Below are 9,065 nucleotides of genomic sequence, written 5' to 3'. Positions count from 1 at the left end.
CCATGCTGGTCATTTATGAACATTTGAACATCTTGGCCATGTTCTGTTATAATCTCCACCCGGCACAGCCAGAAGAGGACTGGCCATCCCACATATGCTCTCTCTAATTCTCTCTTTCTTTCTCTCTCTCGGAGGACCTGAGCCCTAGGACCATGCCCCAGGAATACCTGACATGATGATTCCTTGCTGTCCCCAGTCCACCTGACTGTGCTGCTGCTCCAGTTTCAACTGTTCTGCCTTATTATTATTCGACCATGCTGGTCGTTTATGAACATTTGAACATCTTGACCATGTTCTGTTATAATCTCCACCCTGCACAGCCAGAAGAGGACTGGCCACCCCACATAGCCTGGTTCCTCTCTAGGTTTCTTCCTAGGTTTTGGCCTTTCTAGGGAGTTTTTCCTAGCCACCGTGCTTCTACACCTGCATTGCTTGCTGTTTGGGGTTTTAGGCTAGGTTTCTGTACAGCACTTTGAGATATCAGCTGATGTACGAAGGGCTATATAAATACATTTGATTTGATTTGATTTGTGGGTGGTATGGGTATTGTATTAGGGGTGTGGTTGGTCTGTGGGTGGTGTGAGTCTTGTATTAGGGGTGTGGTTGGGTTGTGGGTGGTATGGGTCTTGTATTCGGGGTGTGGTTGGTCTGTGGGTGGTGTGAGTCTTGTATTAGGGGTGTGGTTGGGTTGTGGGTGGTATGGGTCTTGTATTAGGGGTGTGGTTGGGTTGTGGGTGGTATGGGTCTTGTATTAGGGGTGTGGTTGGGTTGTGGGTGGTATGGGTATTGTATTAGGGGTGTGGTTGGGTTGTGGGTGGTATGGGTATTGTGTTCGGGGTGTGGTTGGGTTGTGGGTGGTATGGGTCTTGTATTGGGGGTGTGGTTGGGTTGTGGGTGGTATGGGTCGTGTATTAGGGGTGTGGTTGGGTTGTGGATGGTATGGGTTGGCACTTTCAGACATTATAAAGGGTTGGCACTTTCAGACATGATTAAGGGTTGGCACTTTCAGACATGATTAAGGGTTGGTTTTCCTGAACTAAAAGGAAGCACTTTCAAAGGAGATTCACAAGACAAGCCTTTGACATTAGATACATGTTCTGTGTCACAAATGAGATCCTATTCCCTATACAGAGCACTACTTTTGACCAGGGCCCATAATGCACTAAATAGGGAAAAGTGTGCCATTTTGGACCTAATGGTGGTTATGGAAAGCCCGGTCCTGAATTAGCAAAGGAAGTGTGTGTTTGTTCAGTGTCCTGTCAGGGGAGAGACATGTAGCCGGACAGAAATAGCTTCCAAAACTTTCTCCACTCTTTTCATCTGAGATGTGTGGGTGGACAGGACCCCTGAGACAAACAATGACATCAGGATCAACACCACACACGCACACAAACACACACACACACACACACACACACACACACACACACACACACACACACACACACACACACACACACACACACACACACACAACACACACACACACACACACACACACACACGTCAGTCCCCCGGTCATGCAGGGTTAGGTGATGTCATCCCCTGGCTGCCCCCATGATCACCCCCTTGGGACTCCTAACCCAGAGGAGACACCTGTACATCATTAACACACTGGAGAGGGGGAGGAGTGGGTGAGAGGGAGAGAAAGAGGGGGGAGGAGAGGGAGAGGGAAAGGGAGGAGGAGAGGAGGACATGGGTAGGAAAGGGAAAAGGAGAGGGGAGAGGAGAGGAGAGGTAGGAAGGGAGAGAAGAGGTGAGGAGAGGAGAGTAGAGTAGAGGAGAGGAGAGGAGAGGAGAGGAGACATGTCTATACCTCCAAAACCACTGATGGTATGAATTATACATGTCTATACCTCTAGAACAACTAAGGGTATTCATAATATAGTCTATACCTCTAGAACAACTAAGGGTATTCATAATATAGTCTATACCTCTAGAACAACTAAGGGTATTCATAATATAGTCTATACCTCCAGAACAACTAAGGGTATTCATAATATAGTCTATACCTCTAGAACAACTAAGGGTATTCATAATATAGTCTATACCTCTAGAACAACTAAGGGTATTCATAATATAGTCTATACCTCTAGAACCACTAAGGGTATTCATAATATAGTCTATACCTCTAGAACAACTAAGGGTATTCATAATATAGTCTATACCTCCAGAACAACTAAGGGTATTCATAATATAGTCTATACCTCCAGAACAACTAAGGGTATTCATAATATAGTCTATACCTCCAGAACCACTAAGGGTATTCATAATATAGTCTATACCTCTAGAACAACTAAGGGTATTCATAATATAGTCTATACCTCTAGAACCACTAAGGGTATTCATAATATAGTCTATACCTCCAGAACCACTAAGGGTATTCATAATATAGTCTATACCTCCAGAACCACTGATGGTATGAATTATACATGTCTATACCTCTAGAACAACTAAGGGTATTCATAATATAGTCTATACCTCCAGAACAACTAAGGGTATTCATAATATAGTCTATACCTCCAGAACAACTAAGGGTATTCATAATATAGTCTATACCTCTAGAACAACTAAGGGTATTCATAATATAGTCTATACCTCCAGAACAACTAAGGGTATTCATAATATAGTCTATACCTCCAAAACCACTGATGGTATGAATTATACATGTCTATACCTCTAGAACAACTAAGGGAATTCATAATATAGTCTATACCTCCAGAACCACTGATGGTATGAATTATACATGTCTATACCTCTAGAACAACTAAGGGTATTCATAATATAGTCTATACCTCTAGAACAACTAAGGGTATTCATAATATAGTCTATACCTCTAGAACAACTAAGGGTATTCATAATATAGTCTATACCTCTAGAACAACTAAGGGTATTCATAATATAGTCTATACCTCCAGAACCACTAAGGGTATTCATAATATAGTCTATACCTCCAGAACCACTAAGGGTATTCATAATATAGTCTATACCTCCAGAACCACTAAGGGTATTCATAATATAGTCTATACCTCCAGAACCACTAAGGGTATTCATAATATAGTCTATACCTCCAGAACCACTAAGGGTATTCATAATATAGTCTATACCTCCAGAACCACTGATGGTATGAATTATACATGTCTATACCTCCAGAACAACTAAGGGTATTCATAATATAGTCTATACCTCCAGAACCACTAAGGGTATTCATAATATAGTCTATACCTCCAGAACCACTAAGGGTATTCATAATATAGTCTATACCTCCAGAACCACTAAGGGTATTCATAATATAGTCTATACCTCCAGAACCACTAAGGGTATTCATAATATAGTCTATACCTCCAGAACCACTAAGGGTATTCATAATATAGTCTATACCTCCAGAACCACTAAGGGTATTCATAATATAGTCTATACCTCTAGAACAACTAAGGGTATTCATAATATAGTCTATACCTCCAGAACCACTGACGGTATGAATTATACATGTCTATACCTCTGGAACAACTAAGGGTATTCATAATATAGTCTATACCTCCAGAACAACTAAGGGTATTCATAATATAGTGTATACCTCCAGAACCACTAAGGGTATTCATAATATAGTCTATACCTCCAGAACCACTAAGGGTATTCATAATATAGTCTATACCTCTAGAACCACTAAGGGTATTCATAATATAGTCTATACCTCTAGAACAACTAAGGGTATTCATAATATAGTCTATACCTCTAGAACAACTAAGGGTATTCATAATATAGTCTATACCTCTAGAACAACTAAGGGTATTCATAATATAGTCTATACCTCTAGAACAACTAAGGGTATTCATAATATAGTCTATACCTCCAGAACCACTAAGGGTATTCATAATATAGTCTATACCTCTAGAACAACTAAGGGTATTCATAATATAGTCTATACCTCTAGAACAACTAAGGGTATTCATAATATAGTCTATACCTCTAGAACAACTAAGGGTATTCATAATATAGTCTATACCTCCAGAACCACTAAGGGTATTCATAATATAGTCTATACCTCCAGAACCACTAAGGGTATTCATAATATAGTCTATACCTCCAGAGCCACTAAGGGTATTCATAATATAGTCTATACCTCCAGAACAACTAAGGGTATTCATAATATAGTCTATACCTCTAGAACAACTAAGGGTATTCATAATATAGTCTATACCTCCAGAACCACTAAGGGTATTCATAATATAGTCTATACCTCCAGAACGTACAGTGGGTATTTGATCCACTGCAGATTTTGCAGGTTTTCCTACTTACAAAGCATGTAGAGGTCTGTAATTTGTATCATAGGTCCAGGGAGAGGGAGAGGAGGAGAGGATTAATTAAGTAATTCATTTGCATTTTATTGCATGACATAAGTATTTGATCACCTACCAACCAGTAAGAATTCCAGCTCTCACAGACCTGTTAGTTTTTCTTTCAGAAGCCCTCCTGTTCTCCACTCATTGCCTGTATTAACTGCACCTGTTTGAACTCGTTACCTGTATAAAAGACACCTGCCCACACACTCAATCAAACAGACTCCAACCTCTCCACAATGGCCAAGACCAGAGAGCTGTGTAAGGACATCAGGGATAAAATTGTAGACCTGCACAAGGCTGGAATGGGCTACAGGACAATAGGCAAGCAGCTTGGTGAGAAGGCAACAACTGTTGGCGCAATTATTAGAAAATGGAAGAAGTTCAAGATGACGGTCAATCATCCTCGGTCTGGGGCTCCATGCAAGATCTCACCTCGTGGGGCATCAATGATCATGAGGAAGGTGAGGGATCAGCCCAGAACTACACTGCAGGACCTGGTCATTGACCTTAAGAGACCTGGGACCACAGTCTCAAAGAAAACCATTAGTAACACACTACGCCGTCATGGATTAAAATCCTGCAGCGCACGCAAGGTCCCCCTGCTCAAGCCAGCGCATGTCCAGGCCCATCTGAAGTTTGCCAATAACCATCTGGATGATTCAGAGGAGGAATGGGAGAAGGTCATGTTGACTGATGAGAGCAAAAATAGAGCTTTTTGGTCTAAACTCCACTCGCCGTGTTTGGAGGAAGAAGAAGAATGAGTACAACCCCAAGAACACCATCCCAACCGTGAAGCATGGAGGTGGAAACATCATTCTTTGGGGATGCTTTTCTGCATAGGGGACAGGACGACTGCATCGTATTGAGGGGAGGATGGATGGAGCCATGTATCGCGAGATCTTGGCAAACATCCTCCTTCCCTCAGTAAGAGCATTGAAGATGGGTCGTGGCTGGGTCTTCCAGCATGACAACGACCCGAAACACACAGCCAGGGCAATTAAGGAGTGGCTCCGTAAGAAGCATCTCAAGGTCCTGGAGTGGCCTAGCCAGTCTCCAGACCTGCACCCAATAGAACATCTTTGGAGGGAGCTGAAAGTCCATATTGCCCAGCGACAGCCCCGAAACCTGAAGGATCTGGAGAAGGTCTGTAGGGAGGAGTGGGCCAAAATACTTCCTGAACTACAGGAAATGATGATCTCTGTAATTGCAAACAAAGGTTTGTGTACCAAATATTAAGTTCTGCTTTTCTGATGTATCAAATACTTATGTCATGCAATAAAATGCAAATGAATTAACTTAAAAATCATACAATGTGATTTTCTGGATTTTTGTTTTAGATTCCGTCTCTCACAGTTGAAGTGTACCTATGATAAACATTTACAGACCTCTACATGCTTTGTAAGTAGGAAACCCTGCAAAATCGGCAGTGTATCAAATACTTGTTCTCCCCACTGTATATAAGGTATACAGTATATCAAGGCAAATATTTTGTGATTTTCATGGTTTTAATATAACTGAAATCACTGTTTGAAACATGGAACCAGGAAGTACTGAATTGAGTGACAAGTACAGGGAAAAAGGGGGAAAAAGGGGGGAAAAGTATTTAGTCAGCCACCAATTGTGCAAGTTCTCCCACTTAAAAAGATGAGAGAGGCCTGTAATTTTCATCATAGGTACACTTCAACTATGACAGACAAAATGAGAAAAAAAAATCTAGAAAATCTCATTGTAGGATTTTTAATGAATTTATTTGCAAATGATGGTGGAAAATAAGCATTTGGTCAATAACAAAAGTTTATCTCAATACTTTGTTATATACCCTTTGTTGGCAATGACAGAGGTCAAACGTTTTCTGTAAGTCTTCAAGGTTTTCACACACTGTTGCTGGTATTTTGGCCCATTCCTCCATGCAGATCTCCTCTAGAGCAGTGATGTTTTGGGGCTGTTGCTGGGCAACACGGACTTTCAACTCCCTCCAAAGATTTTCTATAGGGTTGAGATTTGGAGACTTGCTAGGCCACTCCAGAACCTTGAAACGCTTCTTACGAAGCCACTCCTTCGTTGCCCGGGCGATGTGTTTGGGATCATTGTCATGCTGAAAGACCCAGCCACGTTTCATCTTCAATGCCCTTGCTGATGGAAGGAGGTTTTCACTCAAAATCTCACGATACATGGCCCCATTCATTCTTTCCTTTACACGGATCAGTCGTCCTGGTCCCTTTGCAGAAAAACAGCCCCAAAGCATGATGTTTCCACCCCCATGCTTCACAGTAGGTATGGTGTTCTTTGGACGCAACTCAGCATTCTTTGTCCTCCAAACACGACAAGTTGAGTTTTTACCAAAAAGTTATATTTTGGTTTCGTCTGACCATATGACATTCTCCCAATCTTCTTCTGGATCATCCAAATGCTCTCTAGCAAACTTCAGATGGGCCTGGACATGTACTGGCTTAAGCAGGGGGACACGTCTGGCACTGCAGGATTTGAGTCCCTGGCGGCGTAGTGTGTTACTGATGGTAGGCTTTGTTACTTTGGTCCCAGCTCTCTGCAGGTCATTCACTAGGTCCCCCCGTGTGGTTCTGGGATTTTTGCTCACAGTTCTTGTGATCATTTTGACCCCACGGGGTGAGATCTTGCGTGGAGCCCCAGATCGAGGGAGATTATCAGTGGTCTTGTATGTCTTCCATTTCCTAATAATTGCTCCCACAGTTGATTTCTTCAAACCAAGCTGCCTACCTATTGCAGATTCAGTCTTCCCAGCCTGGTGCAGGTCTACAATTTTGTTTCTGGTGTCCTTTAACAGCTCTTTGGTCTTGGCCATAGTGGAGTTTGGAGTGTGACTGTTTGAGGTTGTGGACAGGTGTCTTTTATACTGATAACAAGTTCAAACAGGTGCCATTAATACAGGTAATGAGTGGAGGACAGAGGAGCCTCTTAAAGAAGAAGTTACAGGTCTGTGAGAGCCAGAAATCTTGCTTGTTTGTAGGTGACCAAATACTTATTTTCCACCATAATTTGCAAATATATTTATTAAAAATCCTACAAAGTGATTTTCTGGATTATTTTTTTCTCATTTTCTACAAACCTGACTCAGTTACACCAGCTCTGTCAGGAGGAATGGGCCAAAATTCACCAAACTTATTGTGGGAAGCTTGTGGAAGGCTACCCGAAACATTTGACCCAAGTTAAACAATGTAAAGGCAATGCTACCAAATTCTAATTGAGTGTATGTAAACTTTTGACCCACTGGGAATGTGATGAAAGAAATAAAACCTGAAATAAATCATTCTCTCAGCTATTATTCTGACATTTCACATTCGTAAAATAAAGTGGTGATCCTAACTGACCTAAAACAGGGAATTTGTACTAATTAATTAAACGTCAAGAATTGTGAAAAACTGAGTTTAAATTTATTTGGCTTCAACTGTATACATTAACCCATTTTATAAGAGATTCTCCTAATTTGAAATTATGCAAACACTGACATTGATGGAAGCAACAATCTGCAATATTAAAAATATATATATATAATAGTAATATAATATATAATATAATATATAATAGTAAACTGACTTGGTATCCCCTTTCCTTTTCCCTCATAGTGAAATACCTGAGCGGAAAGATGCCTGTATCTTTGTAGTGACTGGGTGTATTGATGCTCCATCCAAAGTGCAATTAATAACTTCACCCAATACTCAATGGGATATTCAATGTCTGATTTTTTTACCCATCTACCAATAGGCACCCTTCTTTGTGAGGCATTGGAAAACCTCCCTGGTCTTTGTGGTTGAATCTGTGTTTGAAATTCACTACTCGACTGGGGGACCTTACAGTAATTGAATGTGTGGTGTACAGAGATGAGGTAGTCATTCAAAAATCATGTTAAACACCATAATTACACAGAGTGAGTCCATGCTACTTATTATGTGACTTGTTAAGCACATTTTTACTCCTGAACTAATTAATGCAAAGGGGTTGAATTCTAATTGACTCAAGACATTTCACCTTTTCATTTTGTATTAATTTGTAAAATAAATAAATAAACAAATCCACATTATTGTGTGCAGGCCAGTGACAAAATATCTAAATTGAAATCCATTTAAAATTCAGCCTGTAACGCAACAAAATGTGGAAACAGTCAAGAACATTCAACCAGAATGTACTGTACGTTCTGTTTTAAGTTCTCCTTTTTTGAGGTGTGAAGCAAAGCCGCGTGCCCTGTGACTTTGTGAAGTGTGATAATATGTATTGTTTGCATGTGTTCAATGTGTGGTGGGGAGAGATATTACATATATGATAATCAGATGGTTTTACACCTGCTTCTGGTTTCGGAGGGTAATTTTGTTCAGATACAGCTTGAGCTGTGTGTGTGTGTGTGTGTGTGTGTGTGTGTGGGTGGGTGTGTGCACGTGTGTGGGTGTGTGCACGTGTTTGGGTGGGTGTGTGCACGTGTGTTGGTGTGTGCACGTGTTTGGGTGTGTGCACGTGTGTGGGTGTGTGCACGTGCGTGGGTTAGTGCACGTGTGTGTGTGTGTGTGTGTGTGCACGTGTGTGGGTGTGTGCACTTATGTGTTAGCAAAAAGTGATAGTCCAGTAGTCACAGGCAGCGGGGTCATCCCAGGACTGTACCGCCTGGGCTTTAGAGTGAAACTACAGATAGACATCCCAGGACTGTACCGCCTGGGATTTAGAGTGAAACTACAGATAGACATCCCAGGACTG

The sequence above is a fragment of the Oncorhynchus mykiss genome, chromosome 8 (assembly GCF_013265735.2).
Source record: "Oncorhynchus mykiss isolate Arlee chromosome 8, USDA_OmykA_1.1, whole genome shotgun sequence".
NCBI classification, from domain to species: domain Eukaryota; kingdom Metazoa; phylum Chordata; class Actinopteri; order Salmoniformes; family Salmonidae; genus Oncorhynchus; species Oncorhynchus mykiss.
This window is presented reverse-complemented; position numbering follows the sequence as displayed.